Below are 13,517 nucleotides of genomic sequence, written 5' to 3' on the forward strand. Positions count from 1 at the left end.
TGCTTCTGTGGTAGAAAATTTTAAGGATGCAGTGTGGGGCTGGAAGAGCATTAAATAAAGAATTCCGAAGACCTTCAGTCAAAGAATCAACCAAACAAATATGGAGGGCACTTGATTGAGAAGCACTACATTTTAAAAAAAGGAGAAGAATTAGGAAATTAAATATGTACCTCAGATCCTGTATCGTCCAAGAGTCCTCACATTTCTCTCCTCTTTGTTGTACATATGAGTCTTGGAAGGGGAAGACTGTCAGGGTTCTTATATCCAATTTGGGGGACACAAGACCCAAAAGAGTCATCAACAGCATAGGTCTCTAGACAATCGGCACGTATTTCTCACCATAGAGGCTGGGGCGGCATTGTGTGCTTGCAAATTGTCCAACAATACAAAAGTGTGTCAAAAGTTCTTTATGCGAGTGTTTTTGTCTCCACTCTACCTTCTCTCCTGTTCCTTCTAATTCTATTTTACTGCACTCCCTGTGATGGAGCAGTGGTTGGAATGCAGTACTGCAGGCTACTTCTGCTGACTGCTGGCTGACTGCAATTTGGCAGTTCGAATCTCACCAGGAACAAGGTTGACTCAGCCTTCCATCCTTCCAAAGTTGGTAAAAAGAAGACCCTGATTGTTGAGGGCAATATGCTGACTCTGTAAACCCCTTAGAGAGGGCTATAAAGCACTGTGAAGCGGTATATAAGTCTAAGTGCTATTGCTATTGCTCCCCACTAGAAACAAAGCATTACTCTCACTCTACTCCACTACTAGGATACACCCCACAGTAGGATTTCTCCCTGCAAATCCTGTTCTTTCTTCTGTTTTAATTCCTCTTTCCAGGCATTCTTCTGCTTCCTCTATAGGTCTTCCTCACTACTTCTGTCCTCCAGTAACGCTTTCCTCTCATAGAGAAAACTTAACCATGAGAAAGTTTGAGATATGATCCTAATGCTAGTGCTAGATCGTAAAGCTGTTAGAAATGCTGCCCTCTTTGTACTTTAAAGAATCTAAAAAGGATTAATTAGGAAGTGGAACAAGATTTTTTTCCTTCAATATTGATTAACCATCTCCCAATAAATACTTTGAGCTTTGAACTGGTCAGAGCCCATAAAACCTTAAATTATCCCTTGGGGGTAAGAAAGAATAGTAGTGAGAGATGCACAACACTGTCTCTGGATTTAAGAATTCCCATTCAAGAGAGAGCCCATCAAATCCCATACAAAACACTGTTGGTCACATTTGTATCATTTTGTTTTAGTCATGGCAGTCAAGGGAGAGGGGGAGAGAAAGTGTAACACACACTCTTTGAGAAGAGTCTTTTCTGAAAGAAAAAAAAATCTGCAAATATACTTGTCGGAGTTGCTTTAGAACTGTATCTTGTTTTACATTAGTATCTATTCATATATAAATCTTTTTTAGAATATTTAACCAAGCCAATACTCCTCCCAAATGTTTTAGTTTTGTTTGCACAGAAGAAGTAATTCTATAATGTTTTTTGCTGATTGCTCTGTACACATGAACTTGGGAACAGATTTTTCATGCAATACAGAAAGTTTAGTACAAATATTGAGTAAAGGTATAGGGAGGGAAGGAGGAAGGAAGGAATATAACAAGAAGAGAGAAAATTTTATGTTCTTAAAAAAATAATCATCGGGCAGCCTTATCATGGCAATAATAGAACAACACAGCCTAGACTCAGACATTACACAAGAAGAAAATATTGTTTCATCAAGTGTAGAAGAGACAAATAAGACTGTGTAAACAGCCTCCTTATCCTAGACTGTTTCCAAGCTACCCCCACTAGGGACAGAGTAGCACAGGCAAAGAAGGGCGCATGGGGGTCACAGTGTGTGTATACAAGAGGTGCTATGCAAACCAAGAAGGGTGCAAAGGGGCGAGCACAGAAAGGGAGCATCTGAAGGAAGTATAGGGAGCTGGGAAGGATTTGGAGGGCTTCCTTCCTTAATGTCCCTTCTTCTTCCCCTGCCCCTACCCGTTTCCCTCAGGCAGATAAGTGGCTGTTGCTGGATGGGGGAGGGAGCAAGGGATTGTGAGACTGGCTCTGTTATGAAACATTGAAAATAAAGCAGCCATAATTTCTCCAAATTTTATTGCCTTGGGAAACATGGGTCCCAGATTTTGGACACAATTATGTATGTTGTCCCAATTGAAGAACCTTGGCTTAAAAATTGTTGCCCTATGATGCACCATTTTGCCCAGTTAAAGGTAATGACCATGAGAATTTTAGCAGTGTATAGATACCTCAGTACATTAGCTCTTTTTCTCTTGTTAGCAAATATCTTACAGCAGTGCAAACACGAGTTAAAGTACACTGGCCTTGGAATCATTTTAAGGATGAATTTAGAATTTATGTTTTTTTTTAACTTTACAGTTTAGCCTATGGCCTTCAATTGCTTAATGGACTCCCTTCCAAAGGTCTCCCTGACCCTACTTAGCGTCCCAATGTGATGAGAACATCAAGTGCTGCCACTTGCTATAGCTCTCCTATGCTATTTCCTTGTTTCCACCACCTTGGAGAAGTGAATTTTACCTGGTGAACTCTTAACCTCAGTCTTAACAGTATGATTTGAGAGTGAGATAAAGAAAGAGAAAGAAAGAATTAAGTTGCTGTGAAGATACTGTTGATGTTCTCAGAATGCTTATTGCTTGACTTGGGGGGGTGGGGAAGGAATAACCCGAAATGCATATGCATGAATCATTCGTATTCCACTAAACATCAGGAAAAGGCTTTTATAATTTATCCAGTACAAGGCCTCATGTAAGAGTTGATAGCAATGTGGGGCCTGGAAAATTAACTGCCTCTTAAGTGTTTTGAGATAATCTTATTCTTTAGGCAAAACTCCCCAGCAAAATCTGTTTAATATTGCACTGTTTCCATTCAGTGGATCTATCTAGCTCCGCCAAGCTTTATAATGGAGGCATCCATCACTGTTACAGATGTTTAAGTCTTCCAGAGATGATATCCATCTCAAATAAAGGTCCATGGCTCTCTGAAAAGATGGCCTCATTTTAATTAAAAAAAAAAAATCATGGAAAGCTTTTCAAATGCTTGTCTCCAAGTGTCTTTTTCAAGGAGGGCTAGAGTCACTGATTTCACAATCCAGGGATTGAGAGGTACAATGGGATGGGCATGAAGATACTTTTAGATAGTTTGTTTGCTTTGAGGTCAAGTGTTTTTACACCCCAGGCTATTTATAAAAGTTAAGTTTTAGCTGCAAGAGACAGCTGGGAATATAACGGCGTAGTGAGTACCTAGTGAGTACTGGTGGAGAAATCTTGCATCATACATCTTGTCTGCAACAATGGTTGAGAATTCCCCAGCACAGGACGAGCTGAGAATAGATTGTCCAAGCTTCCTGTTTTCATTCAGATGTGTACAAATTACCTCAAGATGCCCTCCTCCCTCCTCTTCTCATGAAAACACTACAGTCTGAAAGAAACTCTTGTTATATTGTTGCCACTTAGGTTTCACTGAGCCTGCATTATCTACTCACAGCTTTAATGATTTCCTGCTGAGAGAGGCTCTGTAAAAGTCTTGGCAGCAGGGCTAAGAATAGCATTAAATGCAAGGTTATCTAGGCATTACACTCACTGTAACATGCAATTAACTCTCCTCTTCCATTTTCATTACACAATTATTCATTAATGTCAATTTAATTTTATGCATTGTTCTACATGACCGAAGGCTGATTACGGGCCTTTTCACTCCAATATCCCAAGTTAACTGGTGCCAGCCTCACCCGGGGCTGCCTAATTGCAATTTAGCTAGACAATTCCTCCCATTTTTGCCCTCCAGTAACAGAACAACAGATCCTAGCCAGGTAAAGATTTTAAGGTGGAAAGAAAGGGCAGTAAAGAAACACGCACTAAAAATAATAGGGCCCTAAAAAACAAAAAGGTCTAGAATGAGACAATACTTTCTCTCAACTGATTTTATTGAGAATGCTAGTGCTAACAATAACTACAAACAATCTTTATCCTTTAATTTGGTGAGTGCTGCCCTTAGGGATTTCTTCAGTTATGTAATACAAATAATACTTGTGGTGTTATATAACTTTTTATTTAATGGATGACTTCAGTAATGTATTTATACATGCCACCTACCACATTATTGCTATGCTTTCTTTTTTTAACTAATTTATTTTTTTAGATTTTTTTTTTATTCAGGTGCAGTGCAGTTATTACCTTCTAAGCAATAATAGGCAATGCTAGCTCTGAAGTAAGAACACTGCCCCAATTGTCTGTGAATAGGCATACAAATAGTAAAAGAAAAGGATTTGGGCAAAGCTCCTATAACAACCACACCAAAAACCCACTTGTACCACAAAATAAGACTTATGCTACCTTAAAATGAAAGTTCAGACAGATAATCCACAGATAATATAAATTCTCATAAATTATCTCATCCTAGAGCTTTGCATCAAAGTTTAATCTACATAAATGGCTTATCTGTTCTTTTTTTTTCCAGTCATAGGAGAAAGTAATAGCTTCAAATTAAGACATTATGAATTGGTAGAGCATGTCGTTTAAATAGAAGGTGTGCCTTTTAAACAATGAATTACGAACGTGAAAAATGATTTCCAAGAACTCAACCCTAAGAAGCTTCAAAATTCATTTTTTAAAAATGAGAGCGTTGGCTATTTTCTTGTACTTTGTCACTGGCATGTCAAGATAACACACCCTGAAAATGCTGCTTCCGAACCAGGACTCTTCCTTGCATCCTCAAATTCATCTAAGCAAAAAAATACGAACTTTGATTCCACCACAGACTATAAAATTCCTCTATGACAATCCTATGCCATATTTCTGCCAATTATTTTCTCTTAGGGAATCATTCAAATGTACATTGACAGTTCTAGGAGTAGACGAACTTGTAAAGTTTGATTTTACTCAATTTCTCTTTCCAGCATTCTTTGTTCTGTCTTATTTTCACATCAGTTTGTATAGATGAACATTCACATACTTTTGATGTGTATTTCTCTCCATTCACAAGTTTTGGTTCACCATTTTCTCTAATGTACACATTTGATATTCACATTTGCTCATATATATAATTTTATATGTGATATTACTGGTATAAATTGATTTTATATTTTCTTTATATAGTATAATGTATCTTTTATCTACTTTGAGAATCCCTCAAAAAGTTTGGAAAATGGTGAGAGTATTATATTTAGCATTCCCTTGTACACTGTGTGAGTCACACATCCTTTACATTAAATGGCAGCTAATGTTATCATTTAATATTAAATGTTTCATTATGACAAGAAGATAAACTTTCAAGCCATTAACACATCTAATGACTTATATATTGTAGGTAGTCCGTGATTTATGACTGATGACTTAACAACTGTTCAAAGTTATGATGGACCTACCTTGGGACTATTTATGACCTGGATTCAAAGTTCTGATGGTCGCCTCCCTCTACAGTCATGTGACCAATTTTTGTTCTCGGCAACACGGCCACATTTATGGCCGTTTGCAGCATCTAGCATTCACATGACTGTATTTTACAACAATTTTGTTAAAATCCAGCATTTACTTCCAATTTTTATCAAAACTGCGACCATAATGAGCCACTGGTTTGCTTAACGATGACCAGAAAATAGATCATAAAAAGTGATAAAATCACATGACTGATCCATTGTAGGACTGTCATGACTTATGTCCATGATATACAGGCTCCACATGTAGGCCCCATTATAGTTGAAAGTCGAGGACTACCTGTATGTAATCTCTGGTTTGTCTTTCTGATATATCTTAAAGCATCATTATTTCAAATCTTCTCTCCTGGGGGTTTGTTTTGGATTCATAATAAGCCTGGTTATAAACATTAATTACAGACTGAAACTTGGAACTCCTACTTGCCTTGTCTTGCTGTTCTATGCTATTTTATTTGATTATTATGAAATGGTTCTGAATAAAATCCTTTTGACTGTTAAAATGTTAATTATCTAATTTCAGATTAATACAGCATATATCTAAATAGCCAAGAGGGTTATTACTTTTTCTATAAATGCCAAAAACATATACTGTATATATAAATATATATATTATTGTATGGTTTAAGACTCTCTAATTTTCATTGGTGTTGTATTTAAACAAACTTATTTTTAGCATGCATAATCAACTAGTAGATTACAAGTTTAGACCATTTTTAATTAAAAGGTCTACAGTATGTGAAAATTATATGATAAGGCAGAAAAATACACTCGCATTAGGAAATATATTATTTGTACTGTATAAGGACAAGAGTTCAAACTAGTCAGTTTGAATGTAACCCACAGGTCATAATTGGCTAGGTGGATTCATTTTAAAGTATGAGATTACAGAACACCCTTACTTTAAAACTGTCTCAAAAGGTTCTCCCTGCAGACCACCCTCTCTTAGTGTAAGTTTCTTTTCCCTTTTGGAGGAATAATAACATTAATTAAGACCCCAAACTAGAAACCAGGAGACTGTGAGTTCCAGTTGCGCCTTAGGTATGAAAGTCGGCTGGGTGACTTTGAGCCAGTTTCTTTCTCTCAGGCCAATCCACCTCACAAGATTGTTGTAGGGAAAATAGAAGGAGGAAGGATTTTAGGTATGTTGGCTGCCTTGAGTTACTTATAAAGTAACAAAGTAAAAAATTCTGATAAATAAAATTAATATTGTCTTTTAAGTACAGAATGGATAAAACACTTGGAAATGGCATTCAAGGCATCTTTTTTCTTTTTGTATTTCCTTTGATCCTTTTGCTCTTTGGGAAGCAGTTTTTCCAGATCCTATCCTAAAAGGTGTCTGGTTGGACCCAAATCATCTTTTTTCACATCCCCTCTTCCATTTTCTCTTTCTTTTTCTTTCCTGATATAGTTGGTATTATGAAAAAAGGTTGGTCCTATAGAAAACCTTATCAAATTCCTGCATGTGGACTGCATTTAATATTTATACCACAAATGGAAATTTCAGTGAAAAATAAACTGATAGATTGCTTTAGTTTAAACAGCCATGGTTATCAGATAAGTTGTTTTCTGTTACTTATAGTTTACGACTAATAAATATAAACACAGGTTTTTTTTATTTATGTTTTTATTTAAGTTTTCTCAGTTTTCTTATATTCTATGGGCATAGCAGTTAATTTACTTTCATTATATACGTTAGGCAAAAATATCTACAGCTAACAAGAACGTAGATTTCTAAGTTCTTGAAAAGTCAAGCTCTCCATTCAAGCCACCATCATAAAAGGAAAATATTTCCCGGAAAACTTTAGTCTATCCTTGCATGGAGTTTTGGAACATCGTTCTGTAGGCAGCTTTATAAAGCAACATACTTGAGCAGTTTTCATTCATTTTAAATAATTTTCCCACATGAGGAAATCTTTTAGACATTTGTGAAAAGGAACTACACTACTCTACATTGTTCTCAAGATTCTTTTTAGGAGTGAAGTGGAATTCCAAATAATAATTTGGTTAAAATCACTGAATTATTTGATATCAAGTTTTTCTTAACATTGACAGATACTGTATGCCTTGAAGCCATTCCTGTATATGATATTTATAGTGACACAATATTTCCTCAGTGGATTCCCAGAGATGTTTTTTTTAAATAAGTTTTATTGTCCCCCCCCCATATGCCCCCCCCCCAAGTATTGGCCATATTTTATCTTATACAATTAATCAAATTAAAATACATTTTGCTCAATTACAGTTTTTGCCAAAATCTCCCCCCCTTTTTTATCATGTCTCAATATTTCTATGCTTACTTACATTAAACAACATTTTCATTTGCCCTTAAATTCTAATTATTACTATTTATTCATACTTGTTCTCTTTTATTCTTTAAACAATTCATTCTTTATCTTAATATCTTTATATTTGTTCGGGGTTGCCTTTCTTCCATTTCATCTTTTTTATTGTACAGCAATCTTTCTCCTCAAACCTACCACCTTTCTCTTTTCTTTCATTCTTACTTTCTCTTCCCCTCCTCTTCTTCTCCTCTCTACTTCCCCTTCCTTTTTCCTTCTCCTCCTGTCTTCCTTCCTCTCTTACCCTCACTCCTACTCTAATTTCCCTTCCCTTCCTTCCTCCCTTCTCTTCCTTCCCTCTCTCTCCTTCATTCTCTCTTCCATTTCTCTTCTCCTTCCCTCATCCCTCTCTATTGCTGTATTCATTTTCAATTTTATATTTTCCATTATGGAGTCCAGGCAACCCCAATCTTTCTTTCATTTATCAAGTATATTTCTCAAAATTTCCCCTCATCCTTTTAATTATTAGCAGTATATTTCATCTTATTCCATTTTTTTCTTTTAAATCTTTACTCAAACAATCTTCCAACCCTTAGACTTTTTACTTTTAACAATATATTTTTTCTACTTTACTTCTTACAAGTATGTCATTTAAATCATTTTTTCCCAGAGATGTTTTGAATTGTGCAGTATGGATATATACATAGTACAGAAAGCCCTCAGTTTACAACAGTTCATTTAGTGACCGTTCAAAGTTACAACAGCATTGAAAAAAGTGACTTAGGGCCATTTTCCACATTTACAACAGTTGCAGCATCCCCATGATCATCTGATCAAAATTCACCTGCCTGGCAATTCATTCATATTTATGGCAGCTGCAGTGTCCCAGCATCATGTGATCACTTTTTGTAACCTTCTGGCAAGTAAAATCAATGGGGAAAACCAGATTCACTTAACAAGCATGTTAATAGCTTCACAAGTGCAGTGATTCACTTAACAACTGTGGCAAGAAAGGTCTTAAAATGGGGCAAAACTCTCTGAACAAATGTCTCACTTAGTGTTGTGGCCCGTCAGTGGCCTGTGCAGCTAGTAGCTGATTCTGACAACGAGGAGGCTGGTGTGGTGCTGCACCAGCAGCCTGTGCAGCTGGCACTCGAGTCGGACAATGAGGAGGCTGGAGAAGATGTGGTGTCAGAGGCGGGGATTCAGCCAGGGCCTTCAGAACCTCCAGAAGCTTCCAAGGGAGAAGAGGAAGAAGAGGAGGAGCCTGTTCTTGATGCAAGGGCATGAAGAGCTGCCAAAAGGCAGGAGTGGCTCCTCAGGAGGAGGTCTCCTCGAGAGTAAGGCTTGGGGCTAATTGGCCACTCCCTTAGCCTATTTAAGGAGGAACGCCGACTGAAGCAATTTTGTAGGGAACAACTTTAGTTCATTCCCCTTCGCGTCTGGATTCTATGCAAAATTGCTTCTGGGCTTTCTGCCAACCTTAGTAAGATTGTGATTACTTTATCTTTGTTTTCTTGTAGGCTGTTAAGAAAGTTGATTAACAGCCTTTGTTTGAAAAAGACTGATTTAATTTAGTAAACTAAGGTTTGTACAAACTTTGTGTGTGCTGCATTCTTTGGGTCTGTAGCTGGGACAGAACACTTAGCAACAAAAATTTTGGGCTCAGTTGTGGTCGTAAATCGAGGACTATCTGTACTTTGCAGATTGATAACACAACCTCCTTGCTGCCACACAAATGTTTGCTACAGAGTGATATTTGCACAAATTCCAAGGGTTGATTGCAAACCTGCCTAAAGTTAGCAAAAGCAAGACGGTTACATAGTAAAATCCTTCTCTGGAAGAACTCTTGCTATCTAAGAGATAGAAGAGGAACTAATAGTAGAAAGATAAATGCAAATTACTGAAAGACAGCCAAGAAAAAGCCAAAATAAAACATAGTTGTTAGAAACAGGTGCACAAAGGTCACTTTGTGGTTTTAACTGTAATAGCATTCTCTGTAATCTGCATTTCGTCTGAGAATGTAGCATTGGGTAAGAGTGATGTTACGGTTGCCAACAATGGAAAGACTCTGCTGTTGAGTTCTCCTTTTTAGTTATGTGTCTTGTGTGCTTTCCTAGATATTATGACAATGAAGATGAGATTCTATAGACAGTGGCTCCATGCTTGGTAATTGAGAGAAGTTAGCTAGAAATGAGCCTTGCCTTTATGAACTCTACAGTATGTATCTACCCACACTATTTCTGTATTGTATTATTATACACTATTTTTTATATATTATTTGATCAAGGAAAGATTAAAAGTTGTTCTGCTGTTTACTCTTGGAACCCGTTCAGTATATATGGAGTCCTCAAGGCCAGCTCTTAAACTCTTTGTCTCATACAAAATTGCTGAGTGAGCTTGCCTTTCTGGATTGCCAAAAACATTACAATAGACAATTTTTCAAAATGAAATAATTCTCTCATATTGTACACTCAAAGAAACTTTCCATCCCAGCCAAGATTAGTCAAACAAATTGTTTGTCCTTATATACAATACAATACAATACAATACAATACAATACAATACAATACAATACAATACAATACAATACAAGTCAAGTCAAGTCAAGTCAAGTCAAGTCAAGTCAAGTCAAGTCAAGTCAAGTCAAGTCAATTCTTTATTGGCCAAGTGTGATTGGACACACAAGGAATTTGTCTTTGGTGCAAATGCTCACAGTTATATGTTACTGTAGCAGATATATTTTATTCTAAGGAATTATGAAATCTTTAATATATGGTTATAAAGATAATAAAAACAATCTGGTGAGGTAAGATTGATGTCTCTGCAAATTAAGGAAAGTTACAGTTTGAAGGTAGCATGGGTTGAGTTGATATAGGAACATATGAGATATAGAGGAGAAAAAGTAACCTCAAAATACAGTTCATTTATTTTTCAAAGTTTCATAGATAGCCGACTTTCTCATGAAACAAGTCTCCTATTGCACACTGAAAAAAGGAAAGACTATGTTTTCAAAACCTTTCTGAATAATAAAAATAGGAGAGCAGATTTTATGCTGAATAGGATGGTATTCCACAGGAAGAAGGCTTCTGCCTTGGAAGAGGCAGTTTCTAGTTGAAATAATGTAATCTCAAAAATAGCCAGACTCCAACTAATGGAGGATTGATCAACATCTTGAACTGCAACCAGTTCAGCTCCTGCGGTATTGGTGTTACCTGGCAATACTACCTTGTCCCATTTAATATGCCTTCAATTATTATTAATGGGCACCTGCAGAAATGCAAACTTCTAGAAATTCCTGGTAAATCTAAAACACAGCTGTTAATACTCCACCCCCAGTATGTCCCCATCAAATCTAAATGAATCATAACAGGGACATGATTGCTCCTTGCTGATGTTTTGACTAGGCTCCAATGCGAGCCCATAAACTGAGAACCCAACTGCAGAGCTGAGAACTCTTGAAACCTGACTAACTAAACAGCCAAAATTTGTGTCATTCTGGAACATACTTGTAGGTTGGGTTTGATTTTTAAATGCAACATCTGTAATTTAATTGTGTATATTCCAAACACTCAAAAATAGACATTTCTGAGCTGGAATAATTGGGATCAAAACAGTTTGTACAAATTTTGTTTACTTTATTTATTTTTCACATTTCTGAACTGCCCATCTGCCTCAAGGAGACATCTCTCTTGCCTTGCCATCTATAATGCTGCTTCCACTTAGAACCAAAAGCTATTAATATAAAAAATATATACATATTTTGATCTTTCCCTTCTCCCCAAATTCATTTTATAGTTCCCATTCCATTCAAAAAAAAAAAAAAAAAAAAACAACTCTCCAAACTCTTTATAAACCATAAAAGCCCATTTACATTTTTCCCACACTATTGCAACTGTTGTCCAAAGCAAATCTCTTTCTTATTGCCTTTTTGATGTTTTTCATTCATACTAACCCAGGCGTAGGTAGCACTGAAGTAATAATTTTTGAATAGGTATGTGTATCATTTCATGACAGACAGAAAAAAACAGGGATTAATAGAGAAAGTTTGAAAATCCCTTATTGTTTTCAGGCATCAATAAAAAGAGGTGAGTAAGTAGTCATGAAAAGTTCATCAAGAACTGTCCTCAACAGCTACCTACCACCACAGTAGCTTAGAATGCAATGCTCCATTCCAAATCGCTGTTATTTCCACACTCAACCAGAAGAGTGGAATAGATATTATAACGTGTGAAATGTGTACAGAAATATTTTTGCAACGGTAATAATGTGAAACACACAATCAATTTTCAGTGCAAAGTTTTATAGGTAAACCTTGACCGGGAAGGTAATGTTATTAAAAATAAATAAATAAAATGGTTGAATTTCCAGTGTCTTTGCCACTGATCAATGATACTGTCTTTTTCATACATCCACTGAGAGAGAGAAAGGAAGAAAGTTTTTTGAGGATGAAATCACACCTACTGGCATGAGAGACACATGTGTTGCACACAAATTCTCTGCCCAGAAATTTATACTTAAAGGATACCCCAAACACTAGCCAGTCCAGTCTTATACAAAGCAACTTGACTTGGATCAATCAGACTTTAGTTGCTTGTCACTTGACTGTAGAGCCCACTGACTGTTTTTGACTGTCTCCTACCTGATGTTGCTCATGGGGTTTTGGTTATGGGAATAAAATGAACCTAACACCACTATGCATGCTGCTACCTTGCAAAGTTAAATATACATATACATTTAGCCAACCATCAACTTAACGAATAATTAAATGATGTGGTCTACATCATATTGGATTAAATAGATATACATTATACAGGTGGCAGATATGATGGTTGTGTTATTTACCTTACTCACATGTGCATTAGTTTTGAAACATGCAGGCATGCTATATGTATCATCATCATCACAGTCATCATCAAACCCATAAATATTAATGCAACGTATGCTACACCGATTTTGTTGCTTCCTTCAGAAGTCAAGGTGAACTGTTTGTAAAAGCACAGGACCTATTCCTGGGAAATGGAGTGCCATTAAATCTCGCCCCGGACACTTGTCCTGAAGTACTGTTAGTCACTGAAGTGCTTAAAAGCAACAGTGACTGGAAGGAGAAGAGATAGTTTGGCATTCTACCTTTTGTTCCTGAATGAGCATACATTCAAAGTGGCATGAGATCAATAAGAGTCAAGGCTTCCATTAACTGTCTCTTGTGAGAGAAGTCCTACTTTACTTTTTGAGATGACAGAGTCTAACATTTCAGATTTCCTAAGTAAAAGAGAGTTTTCTGTAAACAGTTTTACTCCTTTGATTCCTGGGTGGAATTTACATTAATGCTAATGGGAACTGTGCACACATATGGAGAAAAATATACCACATGGTGATAATGACTTCCTTTTATATTAAGACTTCTGCCTCAAATCACTTTCAAACTGTTCTTCTGTTAATCTGTTTGGAAAGTCCATTTGTCAGAAATTTGATACCACAGTCTATCTTTTATTTGTGTATGAAATGCTCTGACTTTAATTCTCTCAATAACTGTTGTCACTAGTTATGGTTAGGGAACCACTTCACACATTATACGTATGGAAAACCCATGATGTGTTTTTGGCAAAAGAGGACTTTTGCAGCCAATCACATCTCTGCTTTCAGAAACTGACAGTGCCAAACCTTCCTCCCGATCTCGGATACTGTTAGTCTGGGGCATTGTAAGGAAATAAAATGGAAAAAAAATTTAAATAAAATGTGCAGATTCGAGAATGTCAAAAGCCCTGTGGGTAATTTAAAA

The 13,517-nt window shown here is 36.5% G+C and overlaps 1 protein-coding gene across 2 annotated transcripts in view; it reads right to left on the reverse strand.

The window, feature by feature from the left end:
• Positions 1–13,517, reverse strand: part of LOC148114644 (uncharacterized) — a 296,681-nt gene that overhangs the window by 165,252 nt on the left and 117,912 nt on the right. The window lies entirely within an intron of this gene.

The sequence above is a fragment of the Pantherophis guttatus genome, chromosome 3 (genome assembly GCF_059756535.1).
Source record: "Pantherophis guttatus breed Tessera chromosome 3, ASM5975653v1, whole genome shotgun sequence".
Lineage (NCBI taxonomy): Eukaryota > Metazoa > Chordata > Lepidosauria > Squamata > Colubridae > Pantherophis > Pantherophis guttatus.